The following is a 21937-nucleotide window of genomic DNA, read 5'->3' as shown; positions in this document are numbered from 1 at the left end:
GGGTACACACACACGTGCCGCAAACTTTGAAACGGATATCGCGTATAACGCTGTGAGAAACGGAGCTTGTACAAGTGCACCTATAGCACTGTCTGCGATATTTTGCTCCAGTCAAACACTACGTTCAGGAGAGACGTATTTTTGACAGCATAGTGACACGACTTAAACGAGTCCACACTGTTTAGAACTACAACCTACGAGCGCCGTAACCGCACAATGCAGTTCCGACTGTGCCTAGGCGTTTTAACAACACGACTGAAGCGAGTATATAATAGTTAGGTCGCGAGGAACGCAACGTCATTTTCATCGGTTCATCATTAAAAGGATAGCCGCTTAGTCGAGCAACTGACGTAAGTGACGAAAATTTCGCGAAAATAGCGGGTCAGGCTGTGCCACCGGTCTGGTTCACATGGTCCTTAAAGAACAAAGCCAAAGCCCGTTTTCTTTCTTTTTCCGACAACCCATTACACTCAAGAATGCATCCTTCTCGGCGGCCTCTTCGGATAGCGCAACCGTAGTGCAAAAGCACTCCATGTAATAGACTCAACGTGTTGAAGCGAGACAACGGCGAGAGAGAAAGGGCGGTCGCACAAACAGCGGGCCATAACAGTTATTCAGCAGCAGCCGGAGCGGGCAGACAGAGCGACCAACTAAGCCCGAGAGTGTTTCAAGACGAGCACGCACATATTTTACTGCTCACTGTACAAGTGTTTCTCTTGCCTCCCACCGCCTGGAAGTTCCGGCTGGCACAACCCTCACCTGCCCACCTAAGCAGCGGTGTTCAGCGCGGCGGAAAATGAAATACGCGGAAACCACGGCAGACAAAGTTGAAGACGCTGACCTAAACGAAGCCTTCGGTAGAGCCTATACGAGCTTCCCTTTTCTGAGCCGCCAACGGCGGCTTTTAGAGACAGGGCCGTAAATACGAGGCTGGTTTCAGCGCGGATATGGCATGCAGGTGGGGGACGCGATCGAGACATCTGGCACCAGGCTGGCTGGCGCCCAGCACAGCACCGAGAGGTCACGACGACCGCCCGCTCCTCCCGCACTGCGAGCATGAATGGAGGAATTGAATGAACGAATGTTACCTACCAGGCTAGCTGTCAGAATCCTTTGCTCTTACCGTTTCAGCCTGTTGCCGAAAACATTTTTATCGAAACGGACCGTTCGACCTCAACCGGACGAGGACGGTGCGTGGCTGCACCGGCACAGTCAGACTATTCGCAAGTCAATTTGATGACACGCTCTTTGCCAGCAAAGACTAATCCCTTCTAATCAGGCGTATAGGCCCGCACTGCGGCATTGACGGTGCTGCGGCCCGCAACATACCTTCCAGGATATGAAGGCGTACACAGCGCGGTGACAAAACCGCCGCCACGCACGCATCCGTCGCGAAAGCGGAGAGAGCGGCTAAGCCAACACACTTGAGCCAGCAGCAGAGAAGCGGACGCCAAGACGCGCGACGGCCGCAGCTCATTTTTCACAGCGCATAAACCGCAAGGCGCTGCAGCCATTCTTTCGCGTGCGCCGTAGCTGCTGCGGGGCCTAATCAAATAGCGCGGACCGCGGAGAAACGAGCTCACTCCTACAAAAAGAGAAGCATAAACGAAACCGCGAAAAACGCGCGCGACCACGAAGCAGGAAGCCACAGGCTCTGCGCGCGCGTAACAAGAAGCGCGCGCCAACAGGGCTCGCACTCCGAGCAGCGCGGCCGTCGGCATTACGTGCGAACACACACGCGAGACCAAGAGTAAAGAAGGAGGGGAGAGCCGGGGTGTAATGAGCTGCCGCCTCCTTCGGCGTGCGCGACGCGAGTCCCTTTTCTTTGCTGGCAAAGTCGCCCCATCAAATATTCAGCGCCCGCTTCGCGCCGCGCGATCAAGTAAGGCCATTAACTGGGCCCCGAGATGAATGCGTCCCCAGCGGCCGACACCGGCTCCCGTGCGCGCGTATGTGCGAGCGCACGTGGCGCCGCTATGCACGCGAGGCGGGGACAGAAAGATAAAAGAGGGAGCCGGGAAGAAAGCGACTCAAGAAGGCGACGCTCGTCGGCCGCCGGTGTCGCCCGTGCACGCGCGTGCCGCGGCAACCAACCCCTTCCTTTCCGGTGGGTCTCGATCCGGCGGCGAAGGGCGAGCAAAGACACCTAGCAAGAACCGTGGCACACCGCCCGCATTATGCCCTTAGTCCGCTATGCACCCTTCCACGGGACGAGCGGCATCGTACGAATACTACGCCGCGACAGCAGGAGAGCGCGAGAAAAGAAGAAAAAATGCTGGAAGTAGTTGACGCCGAGCTGCGCCGAGGCGAAAGCAGCAGTGGCGTTTCATTCACTCCTCTCCACCGGTGTCCCCGAGCGAAGCGGCGCGAGGCCTCCTCGTGCGAGGCCCATTAAATTTTCAATCGGCCCCCGGGAGCGCCCTGGCGCTAGGCAGGCTGTTATGCAGCGAGGACGCCAGCGACGGCCACAGTGTAGATAGAGGCGGTTAGCCACCGCGCCGCCGAGACTGCCGTCCCCAACGACTCCCATATCTCGCCCCAACCTAGCCGTTCTTTCTTTCCCCTTCCAAGCAACATGTCGCAGAGAGCGTGAACAGCAACTTTGAGCGGCTCCATATAGTGCGGCGAGAATGAGAACAAATACGAGGTGCGCCCGCCGTGTTGTTGCAGCGAGTTAACCACAAAGAGTACGAGGACGCAGCGAACGCGGGCGCTTTCATTTGCAGGGCACGCGCGGGGCGTTGAAAGCAGGCGACCACGAGTACGTGGGCTCGCTCCTGTGCGCGCGGTCCATAAATACGAGAGGAGCGGCAGCGTGTGCGGCGGCGCACGCCGTTATGGTAATCCGCGTAGTTCATTTCTCTGCGGGTCGGAAGGTAGGCCGCAAAACAAACGGTGACATTCCATAGACGCTAGGGACACGGAGACGGGAAGCTTTACTTTCGTCGCCTTTTCTTGTCCACCGTAGTCCTGCCACGGCTTAGACTTCCGAGTCGTTTACGGATCAGCATCAGCAAGGCTCTAGAAGCCTCCTAGAAATCTAGTGGTCACATTCGCGAATTTCCAACGCGGATATGGTGCCCCTCGACATATAGCCTAAACAACAAGACGAACCTAAAGTGAACTCATCACTACAGGCGGTCGACGTACGAGAAATAGCGCCACGTAATCATGAAGGTATATTACAAGCGCTGGCATATACGTCTCGCCAATTAAAGCAGGTATTCTCGGAATAGTCGCGCGTAATCCAGATAATGGCAATCAACCTCCAAGTACAGTCGGACAGCAGCGCGCGCACGATATAAGTATGCGAATATCGTCATCAAAATATGGACGCCTGCGTTGTAACGGAGAGAGCTTGATGAACAGACAACACGCTGTTGCTGAGGAAAACAGACCACGTCGCAATCTTGGGCGCATATGGAAAGTAATAAAGAAAACAAAACTTCATGAAACGCAGAAGAAATAAAGGGCGAGGGGGTCAGCGCATGAAGGAGAGAGCGAGGAAGGCAAAGTCGGTGAGCCCCAAGGAAGAAATAAAGCACAGATGCATGAAAAAGAAAAAAGAAAGCACGAAAGCTCGGAATAGTGAAAGGGGCAGCGGCCAGCAGTCATGCAGAGAGCCCAGAAATCCATTACCGGACCGTTCTTGGCTTTTTCCTCGTTTTCCTCCCCACCTCCCCAAAGGGCAGACGAGGAGAAGGGAGGAGGGTTGCAGAAGAGGAGAGGGGCAGTGGTGGGCAAGGCGCGCATTTGTCTGCGCAGCGCTGCTTTTTTGGGGAGCGCGTCGTCATTCGGGAAAGAAAGCCCTTCGCCGCCCTCACCCCGCCCAGGGTTACGAAAGATTACTCGTAATCCATCCAAAGTTTGGACAGATCCAGCCGGGCGGGCCAGCCGCCGAGCACAGCGAGCAACCCCAGAGAATAATGATAAAGAAAGGGAAAGAAAGAGGGCGCAACCCCGGAGGCAATTTCAGCTCCTCCGACCGCCACGGGTGGCGGCGAAGACGCAAGAGACCGCTCGTGCCGCCGCGGCCAGGCGTTAGGCAGCGGATGCGCGGCTTCGCTTGGAGCCGGCGAGGGCTTCGCGCCGGTGCCCAGTTCGCTGCTCTCCCCGCGGGGAAAGCAATCCGGATGCGCGACGCCACCTGAACCGAGCGCCGGCGGTCGACGCCCGCGGTATGAGCCCAAAAAGGAAAAACAGAGAAACCTCGCGACAACCGACTCGACTAGTCTTCCACGGTAGAAACTCGCGATGGCCAATTTTGCAAGGGGAACTCCAATCGCGTTCAAGTGAGAAGATCTAAACTCAGCAGGAAAGGCACCTTTCGATGAAGGAGGGAGGACTGGTCGAGTTGGGAACAGATTCATGATGTGCAGCTCTAAGAAGAGGCAAAGGTAACTGTCGTTTGTACGTTTCTTTGCGTGTGTCTTTTTTTTTTTTGCACTGAATGTACGTTTCGTGAATGTACTTTTCGAAGTCGGGAGTCTCTCACCGAGCCGAACGCAGGGAAGCAACACGAGAAAACGCAGAGACTCGACCGCCGAAAGCCACAACGGGCTGTAACCACACTGAATGTCTTCGGATTGAAACAAACAACTTCGAGGTGTTCGACAAGACAACCAAAAATCACAGCATGAAATGAAGAGCGGTACTACGATAGCATATACTGAGTTTATATATATTCTTTATTCTTTTTAGGGGGGGGGGAATAAATTTTTTAATTTATTTTTTCAATTTGTTTATTTTGTTTAGCTGAATGGCAATTGCTTATAAGCACCTCAGTTTTGGAATACCTGTGCCGACCTATGGTTTAAAGAAGTAGCAGTTCAGCCAGCATTTCAATACACGAAAAAGACACACGAGTCCAGCACAATGCATCGTAACACGCGAGTTTTCACACATGTCCAACTTCCCGTGGACAGTTCAGTCGGTAGAGTGCCCTACTCTTGCAACAAGGCAGAATAGCTTCGATACGGTCGTAAGGTAACATTGGCAAGCCCGTGCACGTCGCTAATAGATGGTGATTGCCATTTCTGTCTTAATTCGCGTGAGACCTCTTTAAACCATCAGTTGCTAAGCAGCATGTTCTTCGAAGATTTTACTGACTATTGCTGAAATAGGGAATACGAGTTGCCTTCATGCAAGCAAGCTCAATAACAAAATAATCTGTAGCATATAACACGATTCGAAAGGGCTCATTACATTCTCTTATAAAAGTACCCAACAAACAAAGCCAATATCAAAGTTGGAATCGCTCCGTGAGTGCTGGTCTGTTTCCATTTTTGTCTGAATTACAAGCAGGCAAAAATAAACAAAGTAGGAATGAATTCTTGCCCAATCTTCGTACGCAACGTATTATCCAATAAGAAATCGGCAATATTAAAAAAGTCAAAAGAAATACAAGTATGAAAAGCCGATAGTAAATCCCTATACGATGTCCTTCGCTGGCCATGAATAATACAACCACGTGACGTCGATATTAGCCATCGTAGATAATTAACTTTGATGTCGCTGAACGTAAGTTGGGTGGTCACACGCACAAAACAGTTACACATTGAGTATGTCTGCACACAACTTCACAAGATATATAATTGAAGTCGGTAATGGTTTAACCCTTTTAGGTAACAACAAGGCACATTTTAGAAGGCGCTGATCCCGCGACTTTCAGCTCTCTCCAGACAAGAGCGTGTATCAAATATGCATTGGAAGCTCTCGTAAAATAAAAAAAAAAAAATATCGGAAACGTCCACAGACCGGCGACAAAGAAAAAAAAAAAAGTAAACGCGTGGCTCTCGGATTTGCATCCAACTCAACATGGACAGTGAACATTAGAGTATTCTTCGACGCATGGTCATGAAGCGTTAGGGGTCCAACATTTGAACAGCCTATTGAGGAAGTTATTTTCCGACAACACAAACTTACTGCTTGCTGCTTGGCGAGCTATAAATTTCACATTATGAGCGCATCGAAAAAAAGAGAAGGGGAGGGGGGGGGGGGGGTGATCTTGGCAGTGAAAGCGCCATCGGAGCTGAATGGAGGGCGGTTGACCTTTCACGTCGTTAACAGAGCATACGCTGGGTTACACTGAGCGTCCCTCGCTCTTGCGCCGCCGGACGAAGACCGGCAACGCCGAGTGCGCGGCCAAGGAGCGGCCAGCATATCGCACGCCGCCACCACGAGGCAACCAGCGGTGTTGCCGAGAGTCGGGCATCCGGTGCGCTTCCCGGCTGCTCCTCTTCGTAGCCAACCTCATCGCCGCTGGCACACTCCCTTATCACATTAGGGACCGACTCGCATTAATCCGATTGGCCCGAGGCGAGCGAATATTCTCCGGCCAGAGGAGAGGGGGAGCCCCCACCGAGCCGCGCCGCCGGGAATTCGGCCACCCTAGAACCCCCTCCCCCTTTCCGAAACACCACGCACATGGGCGCCTGGCTTGTGTGGGCGCCACAAGAGGCGCGCCGTTGAGCAGGCTTGCTTATGGAGGGCGCAATGCGCTAATGGGTTGCTGCTGCCGGACTCCAGTAGTGTTATCTCGGGCCCTCTCCCCAAACTCGGTGCGCGCGCACGACCAGGGACTAGCAGTGTCCAGTGTCCGCACGCCGAGGGCTTAATGCGACCGCCGCGTCGCGATAAGGCGCGGGGATGCGGCCGACCTCTGCCGCGCGTTTCTAGCCCGCACAGTTCGCGTTGCACGCGGTAGAAGCACGAATATCGGTGAAGGATGATGTACGCTGAAGGGAGGCCGACGGCATCTAAGATGACAAAACGTCGCTCACGTTTGGTTGAGGTTCGTGTAGGGCACGCCGCAATGATTTGTCGAAGATGTTTTTGCGCACCGTGACCAATTCCCCAACGAGTTCACTAAACTACAGTGTCAGGGCAGACTCTTTCCCTATCGTCACGAATTCTCACCAACAAACACCCCGTCGACCCTCTTATAACGCTAAGTTTTGCAAGAGAGCCCTGATCGAAGCTCTAAACTCGTAAAACCGAAAGAACCATGGTACCGCTGACGAAAGCTGCGAGGTTTGCATTCATCGCGCACAGTTATTATAAATGAGGATTTTATGTTTAGTCTGGCGATACGTATAAGGTACCGGTTCGTTAGATCGGACTGATAGAGTACTGCCTTATTACACTATGCATAGCGGGTCTATGGAAGAAGCCGCAGTGGAAGGTCGCGGATTAATTTTGAACACAGGAAGTTTCGCCCCGCACCAAAACAGCTGTACACGAACATTTTTATACTTCGGGCCCATTGAAATGCGGCCCCCGCTGTCAGTAGCAGAGTCCGCCACTTTTCCTCTGAACAGCAGAAAGGCATAGCCAGAGAGCCACCAAGGTGTGTCATTAAAACAGAGCATCTCTATTGCCCACAAGGAGTGAAGCACGTGTCACCAAGGATGAAGGCCACAAAACGCCACGTCGAAACACAGGTTACATAGGGAATCTCTCACTATAAAATTGAAATCCGTCTGCAAAGCAACTCGTGCTGAGGAGGCCGTTTACTACGTCTGTGCAGTATTAATTACCAACTCAAACAGTAAAACAGCAAGAATAATGTTAGTACAAATTGTGAACAAAACTTAACTCAGCATCGCCAAATGGAAGGTAACGGTATTGTGCACAGCAAGAAACGTTGACCTCCTGCATGGACTGTACACATCACTCGCATTAGTGCTGCCAACTCAGAATAAAGACGAAAAAAACGAAAAGAAATACTTGCTGTTAATAGAGTGCGTAATTAAATGCTAATCAGCTAAACTGACACGCGAGCCAAACGACGTGAAACAGCAGCCGGTACTAACACGCACCGCCCGCCACATTCTGATGGCCGTCTGCGAAGCGTGCTCCACCACAAAGTCAATTTCAATGTGGGAAAGCTAACCGCGGAACCTGAACCACTTCAGATTCCGCGGTTAGATTCCGTACCGTGAAGGGATCACGGTACGGTAACGCGTCGTTCAGAAACCATGAAACTTAGGCCAACCAGTCTCAAGCATCGGTAGTCAGGATAGATGCGAAACATTACGACGATGATGGTTCTCGGATGTATAGAAAGGTCGCAGTTACTCCTGAAGAGAAACTGAGATGAATAGGACAGCATAATAAATAACGCACGCCTATAGGGGCAGAAAGTTCCCGAACATTTGTAGATGCCTTTTACTGAGCTAAAGATACGAGGCTGACGTAGAAGAGACAATGAAACTTTCTGCTACTATCGGAGTGCGCACTTTTTTTTTTGTCTACGAGTTTCTCACACAACTAAGGCCCATGAGTCACGCAATCAGATATGGGAAACCGGAGACAGCTCTCGTCGTACAGTCATCACTCGGGATGGACAAAAGACGCGCAGACTTCCGGCCGGCCTCACTGCCAACTAGGCCTTTCTAGCTTTATTTTTCTGACCATAAAAAACTGGCCGGACGGAAAAAAAAGAGAAAAAGACAGACTAAATTCACGAAGCAACTGAGGCGCTGTAGTAAGAAACGAATGCCGGGAACAAATGAATAATACTAACAATAAAGAGCAAGCGAAAAAAAAAAGTGGACGGCCCACTGTCCAGCTAGCGACACTGACCAGAGCAGCGTGAGGGCGGCAAGAAAACGTGCTCCGAAGAATGGTCCATTTATTTCGAGCCCATTAGCGCCTAGGCGAGTTCGCCTCCGTGCGCGCGCACGCGCGCGCGCGAGCCGCGGGACGACGCTGACCACGCCAACAGGGCTGCAGAACAACGGAAGGACACAAGGCAGTGAGGAGGGGAAAAAATTGTGAGCAAGAAAGAAAGATAAACAAGCGCGCGCGAAGCAACGCCGCGTCAGCAGACTCCGTCAAGCGTGCGTCGTCGCTGGACACTGGTCAGCGTCCACCCTCTAGCAAGCGTCAAGGAAATAAAGTACGCACACACAAGAGACCGAAAGAGAGGGACAGCGTCCGGAAAAGAGGAAGCGCTCTTCTCCAGAGCAAAACAGCAAGCTAACATTACACCAGAAGGGGGCAGAGAGTCCATTCTGGCAGGACGCAGCGAAATCCAAGGGCTGCTAGCTGCGCAGCAGGCACGAGAGAGCGCCGCCACATCAGCGAACGTCAGCGAAGAGGAAGGGCGAGGAGGGGGGGGGGGGGGGTGCAAGTCCGTCTCCAGACTAGCCCACCCATCAAAGCGAGGAGTGGCTGACGCCGGGATGTGCGTGGCAAGTCCAGCTGACTTGTCTCTTTTTAATGCTCTTTTTGTTTCGCGCTGCCTGTGCGCAAAAAGGAGGTCCACCGCCGACGAAGAGGTCAAGTCGGACGTGATCAATGGGCAATCTGCGGACGCCAGACAAACGGGACCCTAATAACGCCGCACCGTCTACCCAGCAGCGACACTTAACGACAGAAAGGACGCCTCAGAAGAGCCTTGCAAAAGGGAGGGGAGGAGGGGGGGAGGTGGCGTCCACACCCCTCCAGCCTCCCAAAAGACGGCAGACAGGGACGGACCCTGTGCTTAACAACTCCTATCACTAACCGAGCGAACGCGTAAATCGCAGTGTTCTAGACGCTCACTTGCCGCACGTCCATGCAGCGATAGCGCACGCGGGTGTGCTCAACGTCGCCACCATGAATTAGGCGTTCCAGGTCCTTTTATTAAACTGAACCTTCGAAAAGTACCAACAACTTTATGCCACCTTTACTACACACTTGCTTTTCACGTGCTAATAGTTACGCAGTGAGACTTACCAATATCAGGTAAAGGCTTGCCTAGAGTATGTGGTTTCTAGCCGGTAAATACACGTAGACGTGTCATATTGAGTTTACAGGTCAAGGCAAATCTGTCCTTTAAACTGCGACGTGACGATGTTCTAGGCCTGACATAGGCTCGTATTAAAGTAATTATTTAACCTAGAGAAGAAACCTATTTTGATGGTGTGCGTGAATGTCTAATGTTGCTGCGACCTACGTTCGTGAAAAAAAAAAAAATGAATTACAGAAAAAGTATGCATCGATGAGCTGCACCATGAGTTTTTCAAAAGGACTACAATGTTACAGCAACACGCATGCAGTCGATAGGCTGCATACGGGAAACGACTGTTTCGTTAAATGTCGCAAATTGAGCTGGCGTTAAAGGCCTTGAAGCAAGCTCACTGTTCCGGATGAACTGGTGGGCTAGTTAAGTCTACTGTGCAACGAGGAAAGGAATATCATGTGTACCAGGAAAGCACCGCACGCAGTCGATATTTGGCCGGTTCTACAGTAATTACCTGCTGACGTATTGATACCGCGGACAGCTGGACTAGCCGTCAACGTAAGGACACTGCGTTATAGCTCGCTGGAACACACCGATCAGTTAGTTACCTTTACAAATTCTACCCGGAACCCAGTTACAGACGACCAATTTGCGAAACGCATTTTGTTGCTGGTCATACGCTGCGCTGGTCACTGTCGCTCGTCAGACAGCGTGTCTTGCTTTCCTTTGGTCTACTAGCACTGGCGGCCCACTTATACAAGTTCGCAAGACATCGTGTCTACGACAGGGTTTCGTATTCGAGTGTGCCGGTACAGTTACGACCGAAACTTCCATTAAGAAAAAAAAATAAATAAATAGAGGAAGAAACAGAGAGAGCGAAACCTTCAGCAGCTAATACCAAAATTATACACGAATACCAGAACCGCGAGACCTTGGAATCCTAACGACACGACGGACTCCTTGATGCGTGACACCATACTTCACATGCTCTAACAAGAATTCACCCCGTCCGGTCGCCCCCTTGCCAACTTTCAGCCAGTGGGAGACAGATTTTAGTTACAAGAAATACAGAGAGGTTCAGCCAATGAGTGCACCGCACGAGTAACGGCAAGATGCGCAACTGCTACGATGGCTGCGGACGGGGCCCGCGGGCAGTCCTCAAGGGGGCACAAAAGTAAAGTCACTTTGGCGCGCTGCTTCGAGTCCCGGCCCATCGTGCAAACAGGACAGGGAAGCCCCGATTGGGGTACGACGCACGCAGCGGCCAAGTCAAACACGCTTCCTCCCCGTGCGTCGTCTCGTGACCGTGTGTGCACGCACGCGCGCGCCCGCCGGAATCGATACACGGCCGAAGTGCAAGGGCAACACGCAGGCCCTCGGAGCCCGGGCGACACAACGGATGGGCGCGGAAGGCGAAAGGTTGCGCTCGCACGAGTAGCGCGCACGCGTGCGTATCGCCGCGCGAAAGAAACACGCCCCCGTGTGCTCACTCCTCTCTCGGCCAGGTTTTAAAAAGAACACGCGGGAGGCGCTCGGGGGTGCCGGCGAGGGAACGCTCGGAGGCGCCGCGACGAAACGTGACTCATGGCGCAGAGCAGCCCGGCTCATTTACATGCTAACAAGCCACGCGAACGCGGCACTCTCCGCGACGCGTCCATGAACGGCGCACGTTCCGCTCATGGAGCGCGCTATTATATAAAAGCACGTGCGACGGTACGTCCGAAGGTGACAAGGACAAAAAGGTTGGCGGCAAAACAAGAAGAAAACACGGCAGGGGAGAACCGACGCCGACATAGAAAATTCTGTGAGAAAAAAAAAGAAAGAAAAGGAATGATAGTGTGATAACGAGACGAACACAATGCAGCGCGGACGGCCGCTAGATATAACACTAGCGACATGCACGCAAGGTTGCTCGCAGACAGTGCCTTAGCTACCAACCCTCGCAGCTATCGTGTTATGCTTGCCACGTGCCCAATGCACGGTATGCGCGCTCGCACGAGTATCAGGCAGAAGCATTGCGGCTGGCTTCACTGCTATGCGCGAGCAGAACGCAAAAGGGGGGAAATTGTCCCAATGGCAGACAAGCTGGAAGCAGAATTAGCCTGAATTAGCAAGGGCACAGGAAAAAATAAAAGGAAGGATGCTAAAAATACTAATAAAACCGTGAGCCTTCCCGACTTCAATATCTGTATCAAGAAAAGCCTCTAACGTCAGCTCCAATGGAGAATATCTTCATACGCGCACTACAAATAATAACATAATCAGGTAAGCCCGTGTGCAAATAAACAACAGCTAATCGCACTTTGAAGCTGACGACATGTAAAATCTGTCTTTATTCCTTGTTGGTAAGGTATATATATGTATATACTGCGCCAATTCGAAGGAGAACACTTAATGTGTGCTTGAACAGCGATTTCTGTAAACGTCTAAGTCAGAGAATTTGTCACTGCTATTTGCTGTAAAATACTCGTGTTGCAGAATTCACCCTATCGATTCATTTCGGCTCAAGAATAAATCCGGCTTAAACGAACGATGATCTGGTGCTACATACTATATAGGCAAACTGCGCACGGTGCAGCGTCATTTGCCACTATAGCGCTCTCTACCACTAGTGACGTAATTTCTTTTGTTCTCCTCTGGGCTGCGACTTACTGCTGTCTTCAGCCAACGTAATAAAAGGCTAGAACGATTAGCTGCACTTATCAATTCGCAGGTTCACCATCGTTTATATAGAAAATTCTCATCTGAAATAAAGAAGAAAAAGCATTCCTAGCTTTTTCTTTCCTTGAAGCTATCAGACAAAACAGTTGCTACTCTCTTTATTATTATTATTTTTGTTATAACGGTAACTATGAATGAGCATTTAATGAGTATGAGGAGCCAACACCAACAAAGAACGAGAGAAAAGGGAAGGGCACACTACAATGGTTTCAGCAAAATTTGAAGCAAAGCACGTCTCGACAGGCCTCATAATACGCAATAAAGTTTTTTCACACAAATGAAACTCGGCAATAAACAAATTTCTCACCAGGGCAAAACATTTTCGCTTGATCCTGTTCTACTCTGACCTTCACCAGCAACGTGTGTCTTCACCATTGACAAAGGGATCAAAACAGCCGGGTGACACAGCGAGTCACGCCAAGCACACCTCGTCTGTTATTCTTCGTTAACTTTTGCAGGAAAAGTAGCAGGGAACTGAGGTGCACGACGAGGCGACCGTGCGCGCGTGCCGTCTCAATCCCACCTCGTCGCCAGAAGAAGAGGGGCTTCGCGACTGCGCGGGCAATTGTCTCGCACGCCTCGGAGGGCTGCGTGAGCGGCCAAGGATGATCTCGCACCGCGAGGCAATGAAAATAAGCCCCGCTCTAAGAAAAACAAGAGAGCGCACGAGACAGACTGCAGGAGAGGAAAAAAAAAAGAGAAAAAGGTAAATTTAAGGAGAAGCACCAATAAATAGTACGAGGGAAAACTGCAAGACGACTGCTACCAGGAACAGAACTGGGGAGAAAAAAGGAAGAGGCCCCGAAGAAAAGAGAGAGCAAAAGAAAGACAACGAAGGAATACACGGGCTCCAATTACGAGCCGAGCAATTAGGATCGCGAGGAGCTCGCCAGAAATGAGGAGGAGGAAATGCGAAGAATGGAAGGAAGGTGAGGGAGCAGCCTATTTAGGCCCGCCGTTTGCTTTGCCTCCTCGCTCGCGGCTTTCACGGGCTTGTTCGCTCAGCTATCCCAGAGTTTGCAGTGAGCGCGCAGAGTTCTTCAGAAGCGGGCAGTGCAGCGAGAGGGGAAAAACACGCCCCGGCGAGGAAGAGCCGAAGAAGGAAGCGAGCACGGAGGAGGCGAAAGAACAGAGCCGGGCCCGCGCCACTTCGCGCGGGCTGCCTCCACGCCCTGCGCCGCTCCCTTGCGCCGCGCGGGATGCCCCGGCAGCGCCGGCGGGCGAGCGCACGCGGGCGCCCGACCACCGCGGCGCTGCGGGCGTCACGTGCTCGCTCGGAGGGGAGCGCCCAATGGGAGCCCGGGTCCGGGCCCGGGGCCCCGCCGACCGCGGGCGGAGCCCGCCGAGAAGGCCGGGGGCCCAGACGACGCCCAGGGAGGCCGAACCGGCCGCCGCCACCACGACCGGCGCGCCATCGCAACACGGGCCGGCCCAGGAGCGAACCAACTGCGCACCGCTTCGAAGCCGGCCCCGGCGACCGAGAGCATGCGCGCGGCGGCGGAAGCAAAATGTGCGATCAAGGGTCACGCAGCGCCGCCACGCGGAAACTGTGGCGGACGACGCACTCGGGGCACGAGCAGGTGAAGTTTCGCAAGGCCAATTCGATGGCACTACTGGCGACGATAGGAATGAACAGTGCTCAAGAAGCTTGTCTTTCGCCGTGACTCTCTACTGCTCTTACAGGCCACGCCGCGGACCACGCCGTCGAATAAAAGCTTTTGAAAAAAAATAAAAAAGTGCTAGATGTTTCGCATTGGCAGGCGTAAGATTCGCGGCGTGAATGACGTACAGTCGGAGCTTTCCGTTCGCCAAGTGCAAAGAAATTCCCAAAGGCGCGACGAGGCTGGCTGGAGACGCTAGCTGTTCCCAAGACCTATAGCAATGCCTGCTGTTTTTAGTCAGATCGCAACGATGCGTCAGCTAGGCGATTGATGAAACGCCCGCGCACCGAGTACATTTTTCTAGAATGCGCCTGTATCGAAACAAAGACAGAATGCAGTGCTAGATAGCTAAACGAAGCTGCAAACAGTTGGGAAAACAAAAGACGACATAAAGATAGCATCGACGTACTACACGTCATAGTTTCTCAGGTTAACGCGAAGGGCTCAGCAGTAAACATGCGCGGTACGAAATAATAAAAGGAAACGTAGCCCCACAACGAATAGCGTGACCGAAAGAGGACAAACGAATAGAAAGCCAAATCTTGCGATTACTCCACACAAGACCAAAAACCAACAAAATGGGGTCACTTAGTCTCGTAACCATACGGGTCGCTATAACTGGCTTACAAGAAGATGAAGTAGTAGAAGAAGGAAAGGAGGGGGGGAGGCGAGATGACTTAATTACTGAAAACCTAGGAAGAGCGTCCTGTATAGTTGAAGCATAGATGCCACGGATGTACCCCACGTTTTACCGGCAAGAAACCTTAGTATATGGCAGATAGAAGTAAGCCTCTTCTTCAAGTATGAGATTTGTGGGCTCCATCAAAGGTCTCTGTCGACAATAACGCCTAGGAATCGGTGAGTTTTTGCGTAGGAAATTGGTTGGTGGTCAATAGAACTGGGGTACCAGGTCATGGGTTTGTGGGTAAAAGCGACTAAGGCGCACTTCTCGGTCGAAATGCTGAGGCCTTGAGCACGCAGGTACGATGATACTTGCGATATAGCACACCAGTGCTGTCCAATGCTAACAAAACTAACATCCATGTCCTACAGAGCATTCAAGGCCAAGCCCTTCGAACATGTCTGGAGCTACCTCGAAAGGCTTCAACCATGGCAACAATTGCCACCGCGAGAGACCACCCAATAATGACCTATATAGCTATCGACGCACTCCGGGCGCATGTTCGCCATATATCCAGAGTTCCTGACCACCATCTCGCTCGCTTGCCCGAGAAAAGACCCAAGGCAGCGTTCTCCAGATCAATTGCGGCTAACCGGCACGCTTTGTCTTTGAGGCACTCACCCGCAACAAGAACGCCATCCCCTATGTGGTGCTTGAAAAAGCCTCCTGTGTACCTGGCTGTTCCAGGAATAGTGAAGAAAGCTAGCCTGACCACCGCGGCTCTCAAGCAGATCACATTGGAACTTCTGCATTGCTCATACGCTAACCGAATCCATGTTTACACGGATGGCTCCGTCTCGGAAAATTCTACGGGCGCCGTTGTTCTACCATCTCAATCAGTCGTCATCAAGTTTACGACTTCACACGTAACGACATCGACAGGTTCAGAATTGGCCGCTCTTCGCGCTGCTGTCGAATACATTGAAAAAGAACCACCGAACAAATCGGCAATATTTTGTGATTCGAAAGCAGCCCTCCAGAGCTTGCGAAGTTTACGACGTGGCAATTATGAACAGCTGGTGTCACAAATCAGCGAAACCTGCCATTGCGCTTCTGAACGAGGACATATATTCCAGTGGCTGCCGGGACATTGTGGCGTCGTTGGTAATCATCTCACCGATGACGCTGCCCGACGTGCCCAGGATGGCACACCGACACTCCTTATACCTTTATCGAGAGTCGACGCTGCAAGAGAGCTTCGCAGTCTCGCTCGTACCATCACGTTAAGTTACTGGCATACACCACAGAACTTTAAGTGTCGTTTATACAGCCTCGACCCATCACTGAAACTTAAATTACCAGCGAAGCTTTCACGACGTGAAGCAACACTGCTGTGTCGGCTGTGGGTAGGAGTAGCATTCACCAACTCCTACAGCTATCGTATTGGAATGGCGGATTCACCAATGTGCGCTAAGTGCAAGTGTGAAGAGACCATTAGTCATCTTCTATGCCACTGTTCGCGCTTCGATAATCAACGTGAGACTCTCCAGTGTGCCTTGAATAGACTGGATGACAGGCCATTTACGGAAGCGAAGATCTTGGGAGCCTGGCCTCACAGTTCGTTAGCCCAGAAAGCAGTTCGAGCGCTATTTCACTACCTCAAGGCAACAGACTTGAGTGCCCGACTATAGACATCCTACACCTAAGCTTTCTCTCTCTCTCTTTCACTCCCCATTCCCCTCCCCACGTGTAGGGTAGCAAACTGGACTCAGTCTGGTTAACCTCCCTGCCTTTCCTTCTTCCCTTCTCTCTCTCTCTACTGAAAACCTACACAGATCAACGTTGTATGCGTGTATCACTGCCTTCGCAGCGCAAGTCGTACAACCCGCGCGTCTCTGCGTCCGGCGAAGCAAGGGAGCAAGTGCCATGGGATGAGAGCAAGCAGGAGGAGGTTGTGAAACCCCCTTGACAGCAGCCGGAAAAATCGAGAGAGGCTGAGAGAGCTAAGTAAAAATGTCTCGGAAACGCGACAAAGCAAGGTCACTTATATAGGCTAGGGCCCACAGAGGAAGAAAAAACAAAAAAGCGGCGCGTTGTAAATAAACCCAAGATACGAGAGTGAGGGGACGGCTCGTCGCGAGCGAGAGACGACGGTGCGCGGGAAGAGGGGAGGCGGCAGCGAACACGGGTCCGTCGGCGGCAAACGCTGGAGTCATCCGTCACCGGTGCCAGCCCGGCCGAAAGACAAGCGGCGCGGGCGATCGCACGAGCGGACAACTGGCGTCTTACTCCGCACAGAATGAACAAGCGGCGCCGGAAAGGGGTGCTTTCCGGCGCTTCAGCGGAGGCAAAGGCTTGCTGAGAACGACGAGACACGTTCAGTGTTCCGTTACGAAGGGCGCGTCGCTGTTTTCGAGACCGCATTCGTGCGTTCAAAAATCGCACTTACAGCGGCTTCGACGCTACCGGGGCGTGCCGAATGCGCAAGTGTATATATGGTATACTACTGCTCCAATACAACTAATAAGCAGTATTTACGAACATCGTCTCACTTTTGGTCTATAGTGGGGAAGCAGCAAGATGATGGATAAATAAAGACCCGGTCTCGTATCACCGCAGCGTGTTAGTATCACGGCGCTGTTTCTACGGTTGAACTACTGAGCTTAACTGAGGTCTGCTGAGAAAGGCGTTTTGGCCGGCAATGAAAAGCGAGACCGCTGGAAGCGGCTGACGATCTCTGCAGAATCATTGGACAGTGATTCTAACTTTAATATATCCGGTTCCTTAGCTAAACTCGCACGATGATCGCTGCTAACCTACAGCACCATTCAAACGCTCAGCGCAGAAAAGCTGCAGAGACCGCATACGGCTTTCCGCCGCTCCACCAGCGGCAAATGATGTCGCGGAACACTGGGAAGAGAACCGCTGTCGCCTGGGCGCGGTCGGCAAGTAACGGGCGGCAGAGCTGCCGGGCACGCTGCAATTTTCTCGCCGATCTCCTCCTGCTCGCGCCCAGCGCGGTTCTTTCGCCAACGCGCGCCCGGGGCCCCTGGGGTTCGTGCAGCGGGCGCCTTACAGACGTGCCCCGTACAGCCGCGGCCGGGGGAGACTAGGCTATGTGCTCTCGTTCGCTCTTCCCTATAAAGCGGAGCGAGTGCACCGTACAGCGGGCCGATATCCGAACGAGGATGATCCAATCCCATTAGAAACGGCTGCGCCCCCTTCCACCGCCAACGGCGCGAGCACACGCGAGGAGCCGCACAGGGGGAGGGGTAGGAACCCGAGTGGCGGCCCCAGACGTCATCCATCTTTGGAGCCGCACCCGGATACACCTAATTGACAGCAACCCTTTCTCTCCCGACGAGACCCATTCGTGCCTTCCTTCTAAGTTGCGCACTGCGCACCAATCGGCCCGAAAGGCAGGCGGCCGCGTCCTCCCCCCTCTTCCGTATCGCTGTGCCCAACTCTTTCCGACGTCTTCTCTCGTTGACCAATTTTACTTTTGCCTTCACTACCATTTCCTACATGCGCCCGGCGCCTCGTTTAGAATTCGAGGAAAAAGTGGCTGCTCCGACGTCACCTGCATTCCTACTGTATTATTTTTGTTTTTCACGGTTTCCCATAAGAATCACGAGAATTGCTTCGTTTGCTCCTTGCATCCTTGCGACAAATACGAAACTCGACGTACTCCCATAGTGGACGTCGAGAAAGTAAGGGCACCCAGCTCGTACCAAAGCATGTTATGTGGCAGCGGAAGGGTAGCAAACGCTACTAAGGTGAATGAAAAAAAAATGGATGAAAGAGGATGAAAAAAAAAATGCAACCTTGCCGTTTCGTGCCCGTTATCGGCAGTCAGATGCAAGAAGCGCTAAAATAAAAGTAATGTGATTAGGACCGAGCGCAAGTGAAGACGCAATAGAGGAATCGGGAGAGGTTGTCTGTCATGTTTCCCGATTCGTCAAGCTCAACTCTTCGAGAAGTACACTAGGAAACAAGCAATCCCCTCCTTCCAGTGTGCAGTCGTTAAGAGGATATCGCCGTGAGGTATATTGGAGAAAGATCGACAGTCATCAAAGACGCTGGACACAGCGATAATCATCAAGCAAGAAAAAAAAAGTTTAAGCTAACAATTCCGGAATTTCACGGTCCAAGAATGAAACAATAACCACCGAGCTTGTACCGAGACATAGAGCACGTGCAGGCAGGAAATAACAGACCTAAAGAGGGCAGGTCTTAACGAGTGCCGTCACGACCAGCTGACCAGAAAGACCCACATAACACAGCTTTACGAAAGGCGCAGCGCATTCTGTATACCGATAATTAAATGCGCACATGACCATAACAACGTCAGTTAGAGTACAAGTTATTTATCAACACCGAGGAATAGCTATACCGGAGCTCTGCAAGTACGTGACCAGTCACCCCTCGACTCATCGCCGAGCATTGTGAGCAAAGCTAATGCGGCGGACACGACCGAACGAGCAGAATCGCGAACGAGACGCCAACACAAGGGAACGGCGACGTGATACCCGTCCAGCCCGTAATACCTACCCGATATACTCTAACTCTCAAACAACAGTACGTACGGTACAACCTACTGTGCTTGCAAGCGCACGATGCCTGTTCTTCGAAGGTAATCATTTTTTGCGTCACCATCCTCCGTCCGGAGAGCTGTAGGAGTCAAGTTTCGACGCAGGTCTCTGCCGCGCGCCCAGAAGCCGCGCTCGGGTCGTGCTGGTTCGCGGGGGTGCGTGCGCTTTCCGGCAGACCAGAACGACAAGTGGTCGTTGGAGCGGCAGATCGAGCTACCGCGCGCGGTGGGGGCCCACTTTCGTCAGCCCTACACACTACAGTGCACCCCGGCGCCCGTCCCTTGCGGTCGTTCCGCTCGCCTCGACGCAAGTACTGAGTCGCCCTGCTGTCATGTTCGATAATGCGTACACGCATATTTTATGGGGCGCGCAATAATATCTCGCGGGGAAATGGCGGCACGCCGCGAAAGCCACAGTTGCGCAAGCCCCGCACGCACGCGAGCGCAGTGACGCGCAAGTGCGCAGCAGGCAGAGCCAACCCGTTCGAAGGAGAGGCGTAAAATCTTTATTCATACACTTTTCGCCAGGCGCCGCCGAGGAGGCAGAGTCAATTACGCGATGCGGCGGCGGCCGCCGCCGCCGATGCTTCCGCGCCCGATCCTGTTTCCGGAGGCGCAGGCGACGGAAATATCGTCGCGCGCGTTCAGCTCGTTTTCCCCCAATCTTTTATTCCATTTTCCTCGCCGCTCCACGACCCCCGGAGCTGAAGAAGGGAACGCCTCATCTCACCACTTTCAGCACTTCGCGCCGTCTAAACTTTTCTTGTCTTTAGTTTTTTTCCCCCTACAAACCCATCCCGAAAGTCCTCGTTTTCGCCATATTCCGCCAATCGAAGTAAAAGTAGCGCTCCGCGGGAAAATGACGAGGCACATACACCGACATCTAAGAAATGAACGCGAGAAAAAGTCGAAAAAAAAAGAAAAGGAGAGTGTGAGAGAGAGAAAAATAAAAACAATTTCCCCGGCTCGTGAACTTCACCCGCGCCATTTCCTCAGCCTATACCCGCAAAAATGTTCCAGAAGTCTTCGTGCGCTCGCTCTTGCGTGCATGTGCTCAAAGGGGCAAGCAGAAGATATGACGCAAAAACGGAAGGCCCGAACGGCGGATAAAATGAAAGAGAGAAGCGGTGCTAAAGATGCGAAGAGCGCAAATGAAGCTATGAAACCGCGCCACACGATGGAATAGACAAGCCAAATAGTAACTATGAAAAAAAAAAAGGAAAGCGCAAATAGAGAGCTCTCAGTCGAATGGAAATTGCGGCTGGGCTGAAACGTTGTAGCGGAGTACCAGAAAACCGAGGAACTTCTTGGAATTTGCTGACGGAACCTCAGTAACGTGTACACAGCATTGAGCCTAAGTTGAACACGCGGAAAGACGGATGTCCCACCCAGAAACTGAACCTAGAGGCCCTCGCGAATGGCCAAGCAGCTGTCTCGCAATCCCGCGCAACTTCCTCGGAACGAACGCGAGGACGCTGGGTTATGCTAAGGCGCATCTGGAGCGAGCAGAAGCACGTTGCAATAAAGCGGAGATTTCTCTCACACACACACACACACACACACACACACACACACACACACACACACACACACACACACACACACACACACACACACACACACACAGAGAGAGAGAGAGAGAGAGAGAGAGAGAGAGAGAGGGAGAGGGAGTCTGTTGTTCCCTTGTTGTCCCAAGCGCCCGATGACATTTTTGCCTGGCGCCGTGCTACGCCAATGGCCGACACAGCCTTCGCCGCTAGTCGGTCGGTCGCGCTGCTCGAACGCAATGTGGCGTGATCGCCTCCCAATGCACGCATCGCCAGCCGAAGCACGCGACTGCTGTGCGCGCGCGTGAACACATGACTGAGAAAGAGGCGAAGTATCGTTCGCGCAAGACAGACGAAGAAAGAAGTTGGAAGACGAGCCTGCAGGCACTGACGAGATACCTTCCGCATCGCCGCCTCACACGTACAAGGTCATTTGTTTCGAGATTCACGAGACGTACGGTTGCAACGCCGGCCGAATCGTAAGGCACCGGAAAATGCCCTGACAATATAGCTGACGCTCACGGAACGACGACGCCGCCGGACTCGCTGCGGGAAAGCTGCACTAGAAACTACGCACGAATACTTTACGAACGAAGATGAAAATGCGAGGTCCGAGCTCGAGCGAGGCCAGTACTCGAGTTCAGAACTCGGCTGTTTATACAGTAGGCAAAAAATTCGCTCCAAAGGCCCCGCACAGTTGCGGAAGAACGTACACTTGGTTTCCTAAAGCACTCAAAATTAATTCGGAGCCCTACTCCGGCACACTAGAACGCCGCCAATTATTGTTGCTAATCCCGGTTTCTGTCAGCGTCGCATTTTTTGCGATGCCATCACACTATATATGAACGGTCCCCATCGTACTCCACACAATTCACCTGACAAATGCGGCTGTTGAAGGTCATCTTTCTTTGGACCGGTAGTGTTGACCAGTACTCAGCTTTGATTGGGCTTACTTGCGTCTTGTCTTCGTAAATCAGGTGTGTTGACTTTTGTGAACATGTTCAAACTCCAAGCCGCATGATATGAGAGGATGCTGTAGTGTAAAGTTAGGTGTTTGATTTCGGC

At 52.4% G+C, this 21937-nt stretch overlaps 1 protein-coding gene across 4 annotated transcripts in view; it reads right to left on the bottom strand.

The window, feature by feature from the left end:
- The window catches only part of exd (PBX homeobox extradenticle), a 414455-nt gene that overhangs the window by 137290 nt on the left and 255228 nt on the right, over window positions 1-21937 (bottom strand). The gene's annotated exons all lie outside the window — the stretch shown is intronic.

This window comes from Dermacentor andersoni, chromosome 1 (genome assembly GCF_023375885.2).
Source record: "Dermacentor andersoni chromosome 1, qqDerAnde1_hic_scaffold, whole genome shotgun sequence".
NCBI lineage: Eukaryota > Metazoa > Arthropoda > Arachnida > Ixodida > Ixodidae > Dermacentor > Dermacentor andersoni.
This window is presented reverse-complemented; position numbering and strand designations above follow the sequence as displayed.